At 41.7% G+C, this 20,971-nt stretch overlaps 2 long non-coding RNA genes across 3 annotated transcripts in view; both read left to right on the top strand.

Annotated features, from left to right (window-relative positions):
* Positions 1-1,254: 1,254 nt before the first annotated feature.
* LOC132710409 (uncharacterized) lies at positions 1,255-8,537 on the top strand. The gene is made up of 3 exons (XR_009621108.2): positions 1,255-1,348; positions 4,781-4,915; positions 8,479-8,537. It is a non-coding gene; the product is annotated as an uncharacterized LOC132710409 (long non-coding RNA).
* A 447-nt stretch (positions 8,538-8,984) lies between these two features.
* The window catches only part of LOC117654663 (uncharacterized), a 48,856-nt gene continuing 36,869 nt past the window's right edge, over positions 8,985-20,971 (top strand). The window contains exons 1-4 of one of the 2 annotated variants that reach the window (XR_004588355.3): positions 8,985-9,056; positions 13,023-13,446; positions 14,846-14,918; positions 18,708-18,873. This is a non-coding gene — a long non-coding RNA (uncharacterized LOC117654663). Of the gene's footprint in view, positions 9,057-13,022; positions 13,447-14,845; positions 14,919-18,707; positions 18,874-20,971 lie in introns of those variants that run through there. The other variant, XR_004588354.2, reaches the window with a different exon arrangement.

The raw sequence follows: 20,971 nt of genomic DNA, 5'->3' as shown, positions 1-20,971 counted from the left end.
CAATGTAGGATTCTCTTTTGCCCATTAACATATATACACATATAGAGTCTCTGATTACCTTTGTTTGAATAATACATGGCTTTGATGGGGTGTGGGTTTCTGGTGCTTTTGGGTTGTTTTAAAACAGGGGTTAATGCAATATTAATCGGCTGTAGCTGTTATAAAAATGCGCAGGCTTTTCAGGAACAAATCGATGAAGGCTGGGGACGGGAGAGCAAAGGCAGTCTCTCTCTCTCTCCTTGTGGTGTAATCTCATTTTCAAACGCTCCCAAAGCTTTGGGTGAGTAAGGTTGTCATTTCTGTTTGTGTTCCTTTGACAAGTTCGTCAAGTTTCAGTTCCTGCAGGTAGACGAAGTAAAGCAACATATAGCTCGTGTGCTAATCATACATCCAAGGGGGCGGGAGGGAGAGGAGGAGGAGGAACAGAAGTGCTCTCTAGGCTTTGCTGAACATTAATCACAGTAAAATCTCTCCCGCCCCGCCCCGCCCCCCCCCCCGACAAAAAGCAAACTCCGCACCGCTGGGAAACCATATCCCAGACCTGAGTTGGAAGGCATACTCTGAGCTCCCTGCTCCCTGTAACAGGAGTGGATTAACCAGCCGCAGATCGCTTTCACCTGCCACTGGTCTCCTGCTCCGCAAAAGAGGGAAAAGCCCCAAGTTTCCCAAATCAGTCAGGACTGTTTTAAACCGTGGTATGTTAATAATTGCGGCTAGTTATAATGCTATCTGGCTTCATCACTTTCCTTTACTGAAATACTCTAGAGAATTCCGCCCATAAATTATTCTTTGACAAAGAAAAAGGGAGGAAGGAAACTAACTAACTTGAGATTTCCATTTGTAGGGGGTGGGGTGGGGGTGAGGGTGGGGGTGGAAAAAACGTTACTTAATTTGTGCATTCCACCTCTTAACCATTTCCAACGATAGTTAAGATATTCCAATTTTAAACCGTGAAGCAGTTCATTTATTGAATTTATATCCCACTTTTCTTCCAGGGATCCTAAAGGCAGAAAACCCTGCTCTGGGAATTGTATTCTCAAAACAGTCTTGTGAGGGAGATTATCCTAAAATTAAAAGTTGGCTCAAAGTCTCAAGGCAACCTTTATGGCTGATATTGTATATTTAAATGTATGACCTTCTATTTGACAAGTGTTAGAATTATATATTTTTTCTTTCTGGGTTCAAAAGCCAATATCTGAGATTATTTAAGTAAATAGGATGAGCCTAACTTTTGGATTTTGTTTTTTTTTTCCCCTCTAGAAATACTGAACAAACAAAGAGTGCTGCAGAATTGTGGCTTCAGGCTTACACAGAAATGGTGCTGGTCCATTGAGTTCATGGTAGCAAGGTAATCTTTCCCTTCCCTTCCTCAAGTTATCCAGAAGAAATTCTGCTGCAAGCACCTGGAAAAGAATGTGTGTGTGCACGTGTGTGTGTATGTATCTGTATTTATATCTCGATTGTTATCCCCAAACCAATAAATTGACTTTGATGCTTCCCTAATACAGCATTAAGCCAGCCTGGCCACATAGCCCTAGCCCTCAGAGGGTTACATTAAATTAAACTAAGGAGCCCCAGGCAGGCACAGAGTGAGCAGGAAGAACTGGAGTAGGAGAGGTGTTAAAGGAAACCACAGCTGCAGACAGTGCCACCCACTTTAATGAGAAAAGGAACCTGCTGTGGGCATCAATAAGACAGGTATGACTGGCCACCTATTTTGCTTAAAGCGTGTGAGCTTGTTGAGGCAGAGATTTGTCATGTGTTTAGGGCTCCAGCCAAAAGTAACTGTAATTAAATATCCTTGCCACTATTGCTTTCACAAAAGGAAGGCAACCGTACTTAATGAGATTTGCAGCACATGCCTAATCTTGGTAATGTTACACTTTGGCTGTATAGATTATGCCCACTATGATATTTGCTTATGAGGACAACCCTGAACTGTGTATTTTTGATAGAATTGTCTCTCCTGACATCACTGTCTGCTTTTTTGGGAGGGAGAGGCACTTAATGAATGCCTTTAGCTCTTCTAGTTTTAATAAAAAAATCTATTTTGTGAAGTATAGTAGTTGAGAGTCATGGTGGAGTGGGCAAGGGGTTTGGCCTCTTTTTATTCCTTTATCCCTTCCCCTCCTCTAATGCAGCTATGCCCAGTACATTTGCTGAAAAGTTGTTGAGGTGGCATATCCTCTAAAGTAAACTACTTTTACTGTTTAATTACTGCTTTTAAACTAATGCAGTTCAGTTCTAACCTCTCAGTCACACTCTCTGAAATGTAGACACTGCCTCACCCACCCACCAACTCTGCCCAAAAGAAGGCAGAAGAATTCATTAGATTCCAGTAGAAGTGAAGGTGCTAGTTTCTTACAAGTCTGATTATTATTTCCCCTTGGTTTTTCACACTCGTAAAACAAATGGTAAAAGTTAGATACTTGATATATCAACCCTACTGTTTGCTCTACCCTAATACTTAATGGGACCTAGCTGTACTATGTACAAATTTGGGCTGTCATACATTTAATTACTTATGAATAGTTCCTTTCAAGGATGTAGAAAATCAAGGTAAAATGTCTGAACAATGTTTATGTATTCCTTTATTAATCTGTACTTCATAGTTCAATATCTATAAAATAGATGAAAGCTTATTGTAAGATAAAGGAAGTGCATTTAAAAGTATTGCTTGTACGATATCTTGACCAGAAAAGCACTTTGCTGTACCAGAATTAATGTAAATTAGATCCTGCACGGTAACTGCTTTTACCAATCAAGTTGTCCTCAGTAACTTTGCCAGAGCTTCTGTACTTAGCATCTTCCAAGAAACTGCATCTCCCCTGGGCTGTCTGTAAGTTTGACTTATCTGGTGGTAAGACTCAAGAACATTTACTTCTGAGAAGAGCTGCATATAGCCAGGCATCTCCCTTTTCATTAAAAACTAGCATTAGCATTATTTACCATTGTTTTTGAAATGGACTGCAAGTATTTTTAGAAAATGAGGAAAATTAAACTAGAACTGAGTTAGATATGTACAAAAACAGAAATGAGGACCACAATTTTGTTAAATATTCTCCCCTCTCTGGCAACCTGTGGCTTGGCTGATCGATTCTAGAATGTTAAACTGTTTCTTAGGAAGGACCATTTGTGGGAATGTGATTGTCTTTTGGTTTCAGGTTTGTAAAGTCCTAGTTAATTTCTCAGCAGTTATTTTAAGGCTAAATATTCGCAAAACGCCCTCTAGTTTATCATGTGGAAATGAACAATTTGTAACTAAAAATGGCATGCATTTGAGCTGCAGGTCAACATCAGACAAACATTTTAAAATGTAGGTGGCATATATTTAAACATCCAGTGTTAAATGCCTATAGCATTTTAGAACAAAATTATACGACTTGATTAGAAAGCCAGTAATGGTTCAACATTCAGAAAGCTGGCTAAAGATTGAAAAAAGTGCAACTGGTAAATATGGTATGTTTATCCAATAACATTTCAGTTCCTCTAATTTGGTGCAGGTTTCATAACCTTTCCAGGCAGAAGAAAAGCTGCAATAGAATCCCAATTCTAGAAGAGCTAAGTTTGAGTTCTCTCAGAGTTGTATTGCTCACAATCAATTGTCAGCTAAAATTGCGATCTGGTCTTGAAAGTGTATGTGTGTCAAACTGAAGCTGAGTTCCCAAGATAACCAAAAGGCTAACCGTCTGCCTCCTCTCTTCCTAAAGAGCTGGGGAGAGCACATTCTAGTGTATCATCCATCTCCACAATTGGGAGGGTGGGCATGGATTCTGTGCTGAACTCTCCTTAATTGAAAAAAAAAAAAAAACCACGATAGCCCAAGGCTATAGGAGTTTTCTCAAAAATGAATCTCATTGAAGTCTGCCGTGCTCTCTGTAAGCACAGGGCTATAAGCTAAAGATGTTTTATTTTGGATATTCTTGGACTAGAGGGAGTAGAGATCCTAATCTGCCATGGAAGATTTACTCCTGACAAAGAACCCAAGATGTCACTACTTTGAATCAACTCCCCCTCCCCACCTCCTTTTGATATTTTTGCCCCGGTTTCAGTGACAATGCCCTTTAATCCTTTAAAACCTCCTTAAAGCTAGCCTGAAATTATCTCGCCTGGGAACAAATGGGAAATCGGAGGAGTGTGTTAAGGTTTTCCAATAAGCCATTTCGGGGGAATTGTGTGTTGAAAAAAAAAAGTCAGGAGGGGGAAAAAAAGCCAAGTGATTACAATGGAAATGTTTTTAACGCTGTGGTTGAAGACCCGCCTCCTCGAAGCGATCGTGGGGAGGGGAAGAGGGAGGAGAGAAATCGCTTCGGTAAACATGCATTGATTGTTGCCTACAAGTGGGTGGTAACCCAGCCCTAGACAAGTAGTCTCGGTAGAACTTTCCTTCAAGTCATACTGAGGAGACAGTGCTCCACAATCTTTTATTGGCGCCTAACAATTTTGAATATTAAAAAGTCAATCCTTTCTGTAATAAGGCGTGTAGTTTTGAAGATTTATTTATTTATTTATTTATTTATTTATTTATTTATTTATTTATTTATTTATTTATTTATTTAGCTTGTTTGCCGCCCATCTCGCCTAGAGGCGGCTCTGGGCGGCTTACAAACATTAAAATTCGATGAAACACGACGCTTGTAAATCTGATTCCCTGACACACATACACAAACGCACACACGATTGTTTCCACCAATATCAAACACTTCGGTTCGGAAAGCTATTGATTCATCCATTGAGTTCTTAGTTGCGCGTTTCTTACATCGTCCTATTGATTTCCCAGGGCCGCTTGTTACCGTAGGCGCTGCTTCGGAAATATTTGGTAGCAAATCTACATATTGTAGAGTTGACTCTGGAGGCAACGGAGATGCCATTAACTCATCAAGAGAAAAGAAGTTTCTGCGAACTTCAAAACCGGGTAAGTAAACACCCGGCTCATTAGCGCACCCTAGTTGGTTAAAAAAGAAATAAAAAAGCCGGAAGGATGTATTATCCTGCTTAAAGGGACGCTATTATTTATAATGGTTGGGCTCACAGTCAGACGTTTAGATTCGATTTGGCATTTTCGTCCATCTATCGAGTTTTTCCCAAGGAGCTGGCTTATTAACAATAATAACACTTAATAACATTAATTCCCATCTCCGCATATGTAATTATTAAGTGGAATTCCATTTGGAACATTAGCAGCATTTCATAACGACGAAAATATATGTCAAATCTTTCAGAAAAAAATAAGATCTATTTTTCAACTGGAATTTAAAAGCATAGGTGCTTGATAGATTTGGTATACTTGGAGACAAACTCCATAACCGCTCCATCAGCAAAGCTGATTTCTCTCTCAATGTATAGGACAAGTAACAAATCTGCTTTCAGGGGTTTCCGCAGTGTCCATCTGCGAGAGGATTGACTAGATTGGTTTGGTCTAGTAGGAGGAGAGCAGGCTCTGGGTAGGGCCCTCATTTCCCAGGGGAAGTATTGGAAGCAGAGGTCGTGGATTCGAAAGCAGAACTGAGCTGAAAATCGCGTGTCACCCTTCGAAAGCGAGCAATCCAGATAAGAAGGCACTCTCCGAGCAATTGCAGACTGACTGCTTCTCTCCACCGAATAGCAACAGTCGCCAAATCACTCATCTTACATTAGGGAACAGTGGAAAAGCCTTGTTAGCTATGCAGCATGGTAAAAAAAAATCGATTCCGAATGAAATTTCGCATATCGGCTAAACCAAAACGTTATCCCCTCACTCCTCAGTTGGCTCATGTGAACCCAGACATTATGGTTTATAGTCAACAACTTATCACGATTTATTTATTTATTTATTAGTCCAATTTATATGCCGCCCTTCTCCGTAGACTCAGGGCGGCTTACAATGCATTATAGCAATAGCCTGCATACTTTTTTGTATATACCTGCTTATTAGGGCTTTGCCCCCCCCCCAAGCGGTGTTGTTCTATACAAAGTTGGTTTATTGCTCCCACAATCCGGGTCCTCAATTTAAGAGTTAAAAATAACTCTTGAGAACAATGTCCCAGGCAGCTTGCAGTTATGCGCAGCTTTCCCTCACTTTTCCCCAAGTCTCCTGCGTGAGCAGGGGGTTGGACTAGATGACCTCCAAGGTCCCTTCCAACTCTGTTACTGTTAAATTTTTCTACCCCTGGCGGGAACCGCCGGGGCCCTTCCTTTGGCGCGTGGAGGACGTGGCTTGGAAGGTCCTACACTTCCCAGAACGTTCATGGAACAGTTTTACCTATGATTGAATTAGTCCAATTTCACTAGCACACATAGGCTAAAATGTGACTGGCTAATTTTTATGTTGGGGGGAGGCGGGGGTGGGGAAAATCCAGATTAGCGTATACCGGCAGCGGGGCATCAGTAACATGCAAGCCATTTAGGGTGTTTCTTTTCTGGCTTCCCTACTGTGTGCTCCCAAAGACGTCTGCCCACGTTTTTCAACTGGTTCCGTTTGGTGCCCAAGAATCCAAGTTTCTTCTTGACTGATGGGAAGGACAGAAGGCGGAGACTGGGATACTTGCTAAACTACGAGTTGTTGTACCGCGCGATGTGTTAAATAAACCCAGAGCTACCTGAGTTCATATTTAGGAAACCACAGGATGGCCTTGCCTGCTGGCGGCGATCCTTTCCCTTGCACTTTAAAAGCCATTTGAAAGCTCTGATCCACCACGTGGAAAACAACCGCTGCTTCTTCCGCAACCCTCTGTTGTACTTCTGGATCCGGAGGCAGGAAGCCAGTCTGGAAAAAGCTGTAGCCGTGCCCCCTGTTGGCGCTCCAGGGCCTGCCGAAACCGAGTTCAAGGCTACCGGTAGGGAGTGCAAAGGCCTAGCATCCCCCCCACCCCACCCCACCCACACACGCAGCGGGAAGGCCCGAAGAAGGTCGGTGGGACCGGCTGAGTGAATAGGGCGGGGGGGGGGCTGGCCAGGGCCCCGGGTTAGGAAAGTGGCCGGTCCCTTTAATTTCCCAACTGGCAGAGCAAAACAAGACGCTGAGGCTGTCTGTGGACTTTCTGCAGGGGCGACCTTATTGTCTAGCCCTGTTTTCATCAGCAAGAATTTAGGGTTTCAGGCTCATTTGTTGCAGCTAAAAGGCAAGTTCCCAGAATGTGGAAATGTTATCTGGTGGAACTTGTAAGGGCCGTCCTTTTCTCTGAGGGTCCATCTTTTTAGTTGCCCAAGTCCAAGCAGCTGTGGACAAGAGACTTGGCTGATTGACTGAGGGAAGGCCTTCAACCTTACCAAGAAATGCACAGAGTGGAAGAGGGCATGCCATTCCTCCTTGAACAGGTGGCCTTGCTGAAACTTAACAATACAGTAATGCAAGAGCAGCCAGGCAGTCAAACCTCTTCCTAGGAAACAAGAGTTTTATTTTTTTAGAAGGGAGTCTCTAAATCAGTGTTTCTCAACCTTGGTAGCTTGAAGATGGGTGGACTTCAGCTCCCAGAATCCCCCAGCCAGAATCCCCCAGCCAGCAGGGCCCATCTTCAAGCTTCCAAGATTGAGAAATACTGCTCTAAATTAAAACAATAAGATTTTAATGTGTTAGCAATGTACAAATACATTCTTCCGTGCCCCCCAACAATTTCAGGTTACAACTAATGTATCTTGATCAAAATCAGTAGAAACAAATAATGGTTCCTGCTCTTCAAAAACCATTTTGTGGCACCTCAGATGACCCACCCATATGTCCAGGAGTTTGCCCTTCACGAGATATTTTATTTCATGTTTCAAGGAAGATGTGGAAACTTGGAACAGCCTTTTCTCAACCTCCCATCCAAAAGTGTTGGAGATTACAATAATCTTTTGACAGGAAATTGAGGTTTATACTCCCAGTGTACACGAGAGGAAGAGAGTTGAGGAAAGGGTGTTTTTTAAAAACAAAATATGGTATTTCAGAAGTGTTTTCATCTTGATTAAAGAGGAAAATAGTTGAGGTAACTGGCGATACCACCTAGCTGACCTTGCCTGATCTTAAAATGCTAAACTTGGTGGACATGGTTAATACCTGGATGAAAGTCATTAGGAAATTACCCAGTTATAGTTTAGACAGGGAAGTTCAACAAAATGTTTGGGAAGAAGAAATATCAAATCATATCTATACTATTGTCAAGTGAAGTACATGGAGTTGTCTATGAAGTCATCAGAAATAGACATTTAAGATACTTTTACTTTACCTCATTGTTTAATTGGACAGTTTATTTTATTTATATTCACACACAAAATGAATGCAATATATACACAGTTGCTCAGTTTATATCAATAGAAACAAAAACAGCTATATCAGTTCACAGGACCAGCCCTTTAATGAGGAACAACACACAAGAAGACCAAGTTGACACAAGTTGCTTTGTTTTTCAGGCCAGTCAGTCATTCTACTGAAGTCTTTGTAGCTCCCTGTGTATTTCTATCAAACACATCTCATGAGGCTCTGCTAATAAAAAGTAATCTTAATTCCTTATCTGGCTTTAGATATCCTAGAGGCCCTTTCTAGAATTGATGAAGGCATTTGCACTGATGAGGACTGCTTGTTCAGTACTGAGGAAAATTTGAAGGCACAAATAGATTGCCTGTTCTGTATTCCTTTGCTGCCATCTAGCACTTCGGATTTTTGCAGAGTCTGGTATGGGTAAGTCATAAGGTAAAATGCGGTACTCTGACACCTAGTCTGTTTTGCAAAATGGAGAGTTTTGTATCTCCTCCCTCTATATCAATCCTCAGTCAAGCACATGCAGGTGGCTGCATGTGCTTGACTGAACTATGCTTTGATAAACCGACCATGTGTGGCCAGGGTTTGATGGCAAACAGATTTTTGAACAGAAACGCTATTTGGAAGAAAACAACCTGGAATAGAAAAACAATGGCGGGAAATCTCAACTGTGTATTAGGCAAAATCCTTTATTACGTCAATTCATCTGCTTTCAGAAGAATCCAACAACTTGAAAATACCCTAACACATTGAATGTGGGGTTTGGCTTTATCGTTCGAGTTAGGCGAGTTGCTTCCCAAAGCTCGCACAGACCCTTCACCGAGAAAGCAGAATAATCGAGGTAAGTGATTGTAAATCTCCACGTTGCGAATGTAGCTGCGATGGGGAAGGAGGTTTGGTCTTTTGGGAAGAGAACCGTGTAGCGTTTCTTCTCCAACATCCAGAATGAGTTTCTTGTCTCCTAGAAAGTCAAGACTTTTGACCAAGACTGAAGGGGACCCAGGCTGCCGGGAGGACTTTCGAGCGGATGTACCCCTTTCATTACCAGGCTTGGCCTCTAATCCTTTGTCATTGGGCGGTGGATCTGAACGGAGAAAGGTGAACCTACCAAATCTTGGATGCTTTAGGAAGGCAGCCCAGCCAGGACGAGTTGGAGGCCGGTGAGAGCAGCTCATGTGCCCCGAAGGTGGCACAGGCGACCCTTCCGATGCCAGCGCGGAGCGTGACTCGCTCTGTCCCAGCTCTCGGTTTCCTCCCTCCCCATCTGTCCTCGCTGCGCCGCCGGCCTGCGCCGACTCACCCTCCGGCCGCGCTCCTTGTCGCTCGCCACGCTATTTACCGTTCCGCCCCCCCGCGTGACTTTTCCGCTGGAAATGCCACGCGTCTCGCCTGCCCAGTTCGTCTGCAGCTCTATTAATCATCTCCTCGAGGACTGCCAACAGGCCGGGCGCTCTTCGCTTTTCAGTTTATACAGAACAGGATCATTTACATAAAGTCCTTAAGGCAAATAACTGTTGGGGCTCTAATTTATATCTGATCGAAAATTAGCCGTCATTATGCGCTCCATTAGCAGCGTCTTTAATGTGCTTCTAAGCACCATTTGTCAAGCGGCTTGTTAATATCCTTCAAGTCTTTAAAGTTGAGAGCTCATTAAAGAGTGCGCTCTGTTATTGATGTAATTTAGATGAGTTTGGAAGACCAAGCACGCCCTGCCTCCAGCCGATGCACAAGAACGAGGGGCGGACCAGGGCTTGGCTTGGCCGGGTCACCAGGGTTAAAGGAAGGACACCGAGATAGCGCTTGATCCTTCCAGCACCGCCCTCAAGGCCTTGGGGTCCCCCAGACCGGCTCTTCTGGAGCTGGTGCTCCTAGCATGTTGGGAGAGGGGCAGGTGAAGGCTGGCCCACGCAGATTCCCGGTATTCTTGACTTTGGTCTCTCGGGCACATCTTATTACAATCAGTCTTTAAATGGAAATCTTAATAGTTCCAGTCCTTAAAACTTTTAGGAGGTTAGCACTCAGACAAAGATACAACTCTCTTTGTGTTGTCACTTTCCTCCTGGCCTGTTTAATGTAATACCATACTGTAACTCTGTGGTTGGGAGTGAAGACTTGATCTCAGTACCAGAACTGCTATTTTGACTTCTCATGGACACAATTGCAGTAAACTATGGTTTACAGTGACTTAGAGTTATGTCTGATCTCAATTCTTTTTATCATTCTGGCCAAACTCTATTTAGCAGGGTTTCATCTCTGTTCCGCAGTATCCCTAGCTCCACTGAGTTCCAGTGGCTACCACAGGATAACAGCCTCAACATCATTTCAGTTTTTCAGGGGTGTTGGAGGGGAATGATAGGTTCTGGATAGTGGCTTCTGAGAGAGGAGTTCCTAAACTAGGTAATAAAGACTAAGAGTGGAAAAGCAGATTCTTGTGGGCATCCACACTAAAAACAAACCTAACATGTTGTCAATATATTCTTCCAGGTATACACACATAGAAACATATGTACGCACATTGCTATTTGTATTGAAAAAGAAACTTCTAAGAAGTCTCCTGCCCAAAAGGCTTGTGATATAAGATGCAGCACAAAGGAAATTGTCAAAGATATGAAGAAAGGTGTTAAAAGGGAATATAGAAAAAAACATTAGGCATTAATACTGTATCAGAGTTGAAATCTCAAGTGAAGAACAGGAAGAATAGAAAACAGAAAGGAGGTTGGTTTTTTGATCAATATTAAGTCAAAAATGTTTACATAGGTTGACTTTAATAAGTGGAAATCAGTCATCAAAAGCCCAATTTTCACTTATTGAAGTATTGAAATCAACCTATGTAAGCATTTTTTTTACTTAATATTGGTAAAAAACAACAATCCTGTTTGTTTTCTGCTGTTCACTTGAGATTTCAACTCTGATACAGAATTAATGCCTAATGATACAGAATTGATACAATATTGATATTAATGTGTTATTTTAAGTACATTAAACAACCTAACTTTTCAAGGTACTTCCATGAAGCATTCAATCTTTTCCTATTTCCAAAAACAATGTTTCAGCAAATTGGTATTTCTTTGAAGACTGCACTTCAAATATAGGATTCCTTTCCTGCTTCACAAAAAGTTTAAGCTACAGCTGTTTTATAGATTTGTATTGTTCAAAACACCTTAACACATATAATTGTATTAATTCATCTATTCATAATACATTTTTGTTTGTCCTTGATGTCTATAACTACTTTTTTCTATTTTTGAAAATGTTGTGGTAGTACTGGAGATGATTCCCTTCTAATGATTTTCTATACATTTTTTATGCTTAATTGCTTTCATTTTTAAGATAAAAAATGAGTATAAATTGGTGCTCTCATACTGTTCAATACATCTTGGGCACCTACAGGCAGCATGCAACCCCCCTTTGCAAAAAATTTTCTCCTCTCCATTTCATAAAGAATGTGTTCATATTTTCCAACTTTCATTATACAAGATTTGTCCTTAGTTTGCAGCCTTGTCTAATACTTCTGTACTGCTTTATGCCATTCTCTAAAATTCCAGTAACTATAAATCTGGTCCCTGAGAAGAACCTCTGCTGGTCAAATGCATTTTATAGGTATTAAACATAGCTTTGGCTGTTCAAGAGGTGATGGATAGTCCTCCCCCAAATATTTTATTATATGACTTGAAGCCTCAACACCCCAAAATGAAACCATAGCTATCCACATCTGCAAAAAACAGAACTGAAAATATATATTTACCCAGGACATTCCCTGCTTTGTGTAGGACAGCAGAAACTTCCTATTACTATATTTAAGTACTTGCCTCCTTTTGTAGTGGTATCTTCTTTTGACATTAATTTCCCCTCTCAAGTTGGGAAGAAAATGTTTCATATGAAATCCCAGTTATGATGTGTTGAGAGGAGGAGTGGGGAGAAACACACATCCAGTGCAGCCAAATTTAATTTGATGGACGAAGAGTAAGCCCGCTTAATTATGTACATATTATTACATTATCTATCAACCATTCCATCAGTAGGAGCATCAAGGGCAATAAATTACCCCTGTTATTTATCTAAAAATCCATATATTCTGTCATCTTTTTTTCCTGGAGGATATTGTGTTAGTGAAAGATAATAAAGGGAAACCCATTAGGCCAGGCATTAAATTGTCGCTGAGTGCAACAAGCATTTCACTAGGCCAGATAAATAAGAGAAATCTGCATTCAGCCTCCGCCCCCCCACCTCCTTTAGCCTCGCATCAACCAGCCAGCCAGCCAGCCAGCCCAATTCAGAGAGAAGGGAGGTGAAGGCGAAGCTTGTCCTCCTGCTTGGCTTAGCAGCGAGCGGGCGGGTGGGAAACAGGAGACGAAAAGACCCATTAAACAATTGTCTTGCTTTTTTGACTGCTCCATCGATTATCAATTTATTAACCTGCTTAAAAAGGCAGCTATATAAAGGATTAGGAAAAGCCTTCAGCAAAGTCGAGCGATTTTTTTCCCCCTATTGTGCAATCCTGAAGCGCATTGAGACTCTTTAAGCAACTTGGACCGAGAGCTGCTCCCGGATCCTGTGCCCTTTTAAATGAAGCCTGTCCCGGGGCATTAAGTAGCGCTCCGTTCCAGGCTAAAGTAGTCAATCTGGCAGCCTTGGCCAGCACAAAAATAAATAAATGTGCTTTTGGTTTACAGCTGCTTTGAACAAAACAAACGTCACGTTTAAACGGCAGATGAAAAGGACCGTCTGGTGGAAAACGCTTTTACTTCTCTTTCTCTCTTTCTCTCTTGATTTTTTTAAAAATGACCGCTCAACTCTTCCTCATCAGGATCGACCCTCCCGAAAAATAGAGAACAAATGCAGAGAAGCTCTTCGAAAGAAAAGGGAAAAAAAAAAGAACAGCCAAAGCGACGAAGACGAGAGAGGGCCTACATGCCCGGCTTTCCCTTTTTCTCATTGCGTGGGGGGAAGGGAGGAAAAGCGCTCTTCGCCGGCAGCAGCTCCTCTGCTCTCCCCTTTCTTCCTCTGGAGCCATCCAGGCTGGAGCTGGGATTCGGCGCCGGATCCCCAGGGAGGAAAATGGCCTCCTCGGAGAGCTGAGGCGGCTAACATGAGGACACGTTGAGGTCATCTCGGCTCGCGCCTCCTCTCCAGGGCGGAACCTAATCGGCAGCGGGAATCTAAGGCCCGGCTTTATTGTTGGTCGGCGTCTTTCTTTGTGGCTGCGTTTTACGAGATTGCTCCAGGCGAAAGTAATAAAACGAGTAATTAGAATGCTAAAGACAGATGTAAATAACGGGAATGAGAGCGTGGTGACAGATGAGCGGCTGGGTCGGAGAAAGGGGGGTAGGCGGGAGGCCCGCTCGGTGGCAATGACACGGTGCCAGTGGCCTGAGGCGATGAGGTTGGGGACAGCCGGCCGTCAGGCCTTCGAGAAGCCAGTGAGGGAGCAAGCAAGGCAGCCGGCTCATTGTTCCAGGGAGGCGAGGCTGGAGGGAGCCTCCCCCAACCCCTCCGCGCCCCCCCCCCCGCGCCTAAGAGGCAGAGACTTTACTAGGGGTCGCTTCAAGTCCAACCAGGAGCCTCTTTCCTCACAGGCCCACACCACACTGATGCTGGTCCGGCATAGGGTCTGGCTGGGCTCCAGCACCGAGTCCTTCCCCACCCCCCACTCCTGCTCCCGTGGTGTTTTCTTCTCAGGCGCAGCAGCGCTGACAGGCCGCGGTTGGGATTTTGGTTAATGGTTATGGCATCCTCCGGGAGGCCGCTCAGCCGATGCCTCCGACCACGACCACTTTGCAGACAATGACCGTCAGTTCCCCTCCCTCCCCCATCCCTGGGCTATTAATCGCCAGATAAAAAATTGGGGCTCTGCTGCACAAGTCTTTGCCTTCATTCTGCTGTCAACCCACCCAATAAGTTTCTACCATATCCATTGCAATATTTTCCAATATTGCAAAATTGGTATATCCATTGCAGGAATTGCAGGTCTCCATCCAAATTTAGACTTTCTTACATGCCCTGTTGGGGATGTATTGAGTGAGGCACTGTGACAGTATGTTGAGGGTGGAAGGTAAATCCTACCAAGATATAATGTGTTCTGTCCATCCCCTCTTCCTTTGCATGAGGTGTTTTTACAAGCATGATGGTTGGGTGAGATGTATAGAGAAGAAATGCTCTCAGACTTACAATGTAATTAATATAGCCTATATCAATAAAGTAGAGTTCTAGTATTTCCTGTGTCTGTATCGTGATCTGGCCTACGCCAAAGAGCTGATGTCAATCTTTATTCTTTTCTAAATGGTGCTGGAGCATTTGTCCTGGGTTCCAGTTTGTGTAATGAAAGTCCTGCTTCAGAGTGAGGTGCTTTACAACTGCTGATTTGAACATGGGGTTCGAGCACTGGAGTGGACATGTATGTGATGATGATGTGGTGATTGGAAAGGACATGGCACCCGGAGCTGAGAATGCTCCCAAACATGTTTTCATAATTTAGCCAAGGTGTGGTTTCCATGAGTATGAAAGATAGACAGGGCATAGACCTAAAAAAATTAGATTTGAGTCCTGGTCTCCATAAATCTTCCAGAATAAATACCCTTCCAAACTTGTGCTCCAAGGCCCAATGATAAAGTGCTTCTGTTCTTTTCCCAGGATCTGCAATCTCTTGTGGAACATCTAGATGGCTTCCTGCCTTTTCTCCACCATGATCCTGATAACAGTACAGGTAGTGCTTGACTTACAACAGTTCATTTAGTGACCATTCAAAGTTACAGCGGCACTGAAAAAAGTGACTTACAACTGTTTTTCACATGACCATTGCAGCATCCATATGGTCACTTGATCAAAATTCAGTTGCTTGGCAATTGGTTCATATTTATGATGGCTGCACTGTCCTAGGGTCATGTGATCAGCTTTTGCAACCTTTCGACAGGCAAAATCAATGGGAAATCCAGATTCACTTAACAACAGCGGAAAGAAAAGTCATAAAATGGGGCAAACTCACTTAACAAATATTTCACTTAGCAGCATAAATTTCGGGCTCAATTGTGGCCGCAACTTGAGGACTATCTGTACACATGAGCAGAACCATAAACTTCTCCTGAACAGCAACCCAAGTCATGACTGAAAGAGACACTGAAGAGAAAGGAATGAGAGTTATGCCTAGATATTTATTAAGAGCCTTGGTAGTACAGTGGTCTAAGGCACCCTGTTATTAAGCTGGTTATTAAGACCAGCTGCCTGCAATTACTGCAGGTTCGAATCTCACCAAAGCTCAAGGTTGACTCAGCCTTCCATCCTTTCTAAGGTAGGTAAATTGAGGACCCAGTTGTGGGGGCAATAAGCTGACTTTGTATAAATATACAAAAGAATGAAGGCTATTGCTTAGCACATTGTAAGCCGCCCTGAGTCTCCGGAGAAGGGCGGCATATAAATCAAATTTAAAAAAAAAAAAAAATGAAAAAAAAAAGTTTCTGGAAATCTACAGCTGCAGCCTCACTTATGAGCAAGTGTGTTAATACCCCTTGCAGTGAGTATCCAAGTAACTGGTTAGGATTGTGTGGATTAAGCCTAGACTATGTTCTGGTATTAGGCTGAATTTCGAGACTTATTTTCCTTTCCCACCACACTCTGCTTTGCTTCCTATAGATTCCCACTCTTCAATGGAGAGCTTTTGGTTAAGGCAGGTTAAGTTCTCCTTAGCTGTTTTTATTTCTTTTGATTTGTTCAGGAAAAGAAGTTCCCTAAATGTTAAAAGTAAAGGGGAAGCCTACCTAGTTATCCACTGTATGTTCTGGGTGGGAGTTTTACAACTGATCTTGGATAAAAGGACTTGCCCTGGTTTTTTTTCCACATGGCAATGTAAAAAAGAACTGGTTTTGTAATGAGAGCTGCAGGTCTTTTCATGGAAGCTTAGATTCGCCCCCCCCCCTTATACCTAGCTAGGTCACAAATATGCCTAGACAATTTTTTATGAATTTGTTTTGCTGCCTTCTGGAGGGTTCACTATATTGTCTAAATAATTGGGTTTTAATATAATTGTATAATGTATAATTGCATACAATATTGTATACATTATTATACACTTATACAATAATTGTATAACCTTGTATAATTTTATATTAAGTCTCCCTTATTCAGACAGCATCTGAATGATGTCAGCCTCAGGTGTGTAACATTCGTAATGTCACCCATTATCTTGAAGGAAGTCAGGTGAACAGAAGCAATAGAGGCAGAAGCGGGATCAGCAATCAGCAAATTTCATGCCAGTACAACTTTCTGGTTAACTAAGGATAGATGGATAACATTTCACCTCAGTACTGGAAAAACATTTCCTATTTGTATAGAAAGAGACCATTGAAGCTAACCTCTTGCTCAGTGTGGGAATTCAAACCAGACATGTTAAAATAATTAGGCAACAACGAGTCAGATATATTCCTAACCTCTTCATGCTGCTGCCACTGATTTTGCCAGCATCCCAACGTGAATTGTGTTCGGACTTTAAAGAAATTCATATTTTGCTATCTACACATTGTTCAGCTACCACAGATGTTGAGTAAAAAACTGACTACCTAGGACACAAACTGGATTCTAAAATGAAAGCAACTGAGTTGCTGCATTTTCTGTAATCTTATTCTATTTCTTTTTAATATATTTTGTTAAAAGCAGCTCTGGGAAAATCTTGGTTTTGGTTAAAAATGGTTGCTAAAGCTTCCATTAATCTGAGTAGTTGAATGCTTCACACTTTAGAACTAAACCTAACCTCTTCTAAAGCAAAGCCTTTTGGTTGACGAGAGCCAATAAGAAAGTTTGATTGGGCACAGTGTAATTGTTATGCATGCAAAAGTCAGAATGCAGAATACCCATTACCACTCTTCGATTCTCTTTCACATACAGTAGTGGCCAAAATTGTGGAAACCTTTTGGGAAAAGTGTATTTTTGAGGTTTGATGGCTAATAACCCCACTTTTTTTTTGAGTTTCAAGATAATCATATTCCATTGCTGGAATGGCCTAGGAATAGCCCAGACCTTAGCCTAATTGAAAATCTATGGAGCCGACTAAAGAAACTTGTTAGTCAGAAGCGACCCAGCAATAAAACCCAGTTAATAGAAGCAATCATTCAATCTTGGTTTCACATTATGACACCTGCAGAACTAAAACACTTGGTTCACTCCATGGGAAGACATTGTAAGGCCGTAATTCATACTAAAGGTTACCCAACTAAGTATTAACTGACGTAATTTTTGTATATCTCATTTTTTCTACGTGTTTCACTTTTCTTCTTTATACTGTAACTGCTATACTAATAGCAAATCCTTCATAAAAGTTCTTGCATTACATTCTTGATTAAATTATCTTCCCATTGATATATAATTTTATGGTATTACTACAAAAAAGTGGTGTTATTAGCTAGTTTTAGAAAATACACTTTTCACTTTCCACAGTTTTGGCCACTGTTGTATCATGATCCAGAGAATATTACTTCCCTGCTTCTTAATTTAGTCCATAGGTTTTTCTAAATCTGATACTGAGATTTAAGTACAGATTAGCACACATTTACTAATCCTCTGCACTAACAAGAGTGGGTTCACAATAGTGGGTTGGTTGTAAGTGGATTGGAGGCTGATATATGTTCTGTGTAGGTTGAGTGAATTCATGCTATGTTTTGACTAATGTTGAAAGCAATTGATGTTCTGCTATTCTGTAAGAACCAAAACACTTAAATAACACAGCATCCATTAGTACTCTTTGCTCTGCTTCTGACCTGCAACAACTCTTTTGAAAAGTGAGCAAACCACTTCTGATACCAGCACTCAGACATAAAAAACTAGAAGTAATGAACTACATAATCGCAATCTAGTACACAGGACAGCAAAGCCTTTTAAAAGATTTTATTTATTTTTTTGGATTTAGTTTTGGCACTACCCAACTTCAACTGATTCCAGTTAAACACAGATATATCAGTTCCTAATTACCTTTTTAGCCAAGAATGTACAACTAGATGAGATGCCCCTTTTCTACATAATGCCTGTCACACATGCATATCAAAATCGTCTTTATATGCTACTTTCTCTCAGTGCTACGGTCTTCATTTCTATATACTTGAAATGCTACATTTAAATGTCCATTGTTCCTCCCTTTCAGTTTATTAAGTGGATTTTCAATATATCTGCTTGCTGTACTTCTAGGAAATTCCTCAGCTTTCTACTACATGCCACCATTCACATATCCAAAATATTTAACTGTTTGTGTTTATTAATCACCATTAAGTGTTCTGGTACAATAGATATCCTAAAGTCTGCCATTAGCATTTGCAGCATGTAGTTTAATTACCAGCTCTTTACATGTGTTAGTTGTATGTCTGTGTAATGATTGTGCAATCCATGGTTGGATCCTTTGCATATAACCCAATCCATCTTTGTCTAATACAAGAAGTAATTATCAAATAAAGTACTCATCTTGATTTGCCAGTACCATTTGAAAGAATTTCCTATTTCCTTTCACATCATCCAGCTCTACAAAGACAGGAAAACAGGTGCAAACATATACATTCTTCAATGCAAAGTACAGCTGTGGAAAAAAACTGGGAAAAATGAACATGTGAAGAGGAATATGTAACAAGTAGTACAACTGAAGAATTACGAACGATAAACAAAATAAAACATTAGAATATTATGAATATATATATATGGATATATTGTGAAAGAAGGAAGGGAATCTTCTCTTTACTTGGCTAAACAATCTCCATCACTCAGAATATTTTTGTTCTAGGCCCCTTATAATCTTGGTTACTCTTTTCTGGACAAAGCCTTCTATTGTTAATTGATGACAAAAGTATCATAAAAACACTACATGCTTAGTGTCTAACACTGAATACTGATTAACTTGTTCTGGAGGGGAGTGTTCAGTTTGCAGCTCTAGAATCAGGTATCTCTCAAATCTCTTTCTGGGGTTTCAATAGTCCCTCTAAAGCAGTGGTTCTTAACCTTCCTAATGCCACGACCCTTTAATACAGTTCCTCATGTTGTGGTGACCCCCAACCATAAAATTATTCCTAAAACAGTTGAAAATACTTGTTTTCTGATGGTCTTAGGTGACCCCTGTGAAAGGGTCTTCGACCCCCAAAGGGGTCGCGACCCACAGGTTGAGAACCACTGCTCTAAAGGCTCCTCTTTATGTTCCTTTTGCCTCAGTGTAAAGAAAATTCAAATAACCATTTACTGAGAGCACAGACACAATATTGTTCTCAGCCTACTCATTGCCCCCCAATAAGGAATTTCCAGCTTTTGTTGGCCTAAGCTGTGCTGAGAGGACAGTCTGCAGGAAATAATTCTGAGGTAGATTTGGGAATAGGGACTGTCCTACTACTTTTGACCATCTTAGGCCAAGGTGTGCATGACCCTTTCTGGTCTCCACCTACTGATTTTAGAGTAATTCAATTTGGGGCAGCAGGAGTGCCAGGATGTGCTCACTATGCCAAAAAGCCATCTCCACAACTCCTCTTGCCAATTCAGGGATGTCAGGAAAAATGAGAAGAGAATGAGGAGAAGTGCATCTTTTAGTTCCACTTGTCATTCCCCACCATCCAGTCAGAGCTGAAGAAGCTTCTTGGATGAGATGCAAAACGTCTTCAAAGAAAAACCAGAAAGTCCAGTTGCCTCTTGAAAAAGCACCTTTGGGACAACCATGACCTGGATGACTGACAATCTCCATAGACCCTTGTCTATGGAGATTGTCCCTTATTACTAAAAGGACCCATTGCTTCCCCCATGGCAGCTTCAGTGTATGGGTGACAGCTGCAGAACCCCAAGGCACTGCTGCTTTCCTCTTGAACTGCAGTGCGGAAGCCTCGGGCAGGCAATTTAAAATAGACCCAGCAGTCTTGAACTTGTCTTGAATACCCTCCTTCATTTCATTGTTGCAATGCCCAAGCTGTGAGTGCGGTATTTTAGACATGTGCCCAGCAGTCTTTTGGCAGCTGAGCCAAATGCACAGGTTATGCATTTAAAATATGTCTTCTCCCATTGCTTTGGTATATGGTGCCAAAACAAGGTTTTGTAGGTTGTATCTCAGGGAAAATGACATATTTTGAGATATATCTGCCAACCAAAGAGAGGCAGGTAGCTGTTCTGTGGAGGCTTCTGTTTGCGGGGAATTTTTTTTCTGGTTTCTCCTCACCCGAGGAAGATAGTTTTGAGCTTGTATGCTTGTAGTGTGGGGAAGTGAGTAGGAAGACCTGCTTCTCTTTCTTCTCTTCCTATTTCACCTGCCTTCCTTATCCAGAAAAACAGGAGGGAGAGAAAAGCACAGTTCATGGGTTCTTCGAATGGCATCATTAATTGATCCATAACCGTAGGATAATCCAGTCTTACAATACAGGCCCTCCGCATGGCTTTGGATTACAACAATTGTCAGAATCAACAAGCATGATCATTAGTCTAATAGTGACGTAAATTGTGATGAAAATGAAGACGGTCCCTTTCTTCAGAAGGTTTAGGTCAGTGTTTCTCAACCTTGGTAGCTTGAAGATGGGTGGACTTCAACTCCCAGAATACCCCAGCCAGCAACGCTGGCTGGGGGATTCTGGGAGTTGAAGTCCACCCATCTTCAAGCTTCCAAGGTTGAGAAACACTGGTTTAGGTAATAGATCATCCTGCTATAAGGACCCTATTGAGAGCTCCTAGGAGCTGCCTGGTATATTGGCTTTCATATATGCCTAATACAAACTAAGAAAGGTTTAATATCTATTTTTTTAAAATCCATGATTTATTCTATTT

Source organism: Pantherophis guttatus, chromosome 8 (genome assembly GCF_059756535.1).
Source record: "Pantherophis guttatus breed Tessera chromosome 8, ASM5975653v1, whole genome shotgun sequence".
Classification (NCBI taxonomy): Eukaryota; Metazoa; Chordata; class Lepidosauria; order Squamata; family Colubridae; genus Pantherophis; species Pantherophis guttatus.
This window is presented reverse-complemented; position numbering and strand designations above follow the sequence as displayed.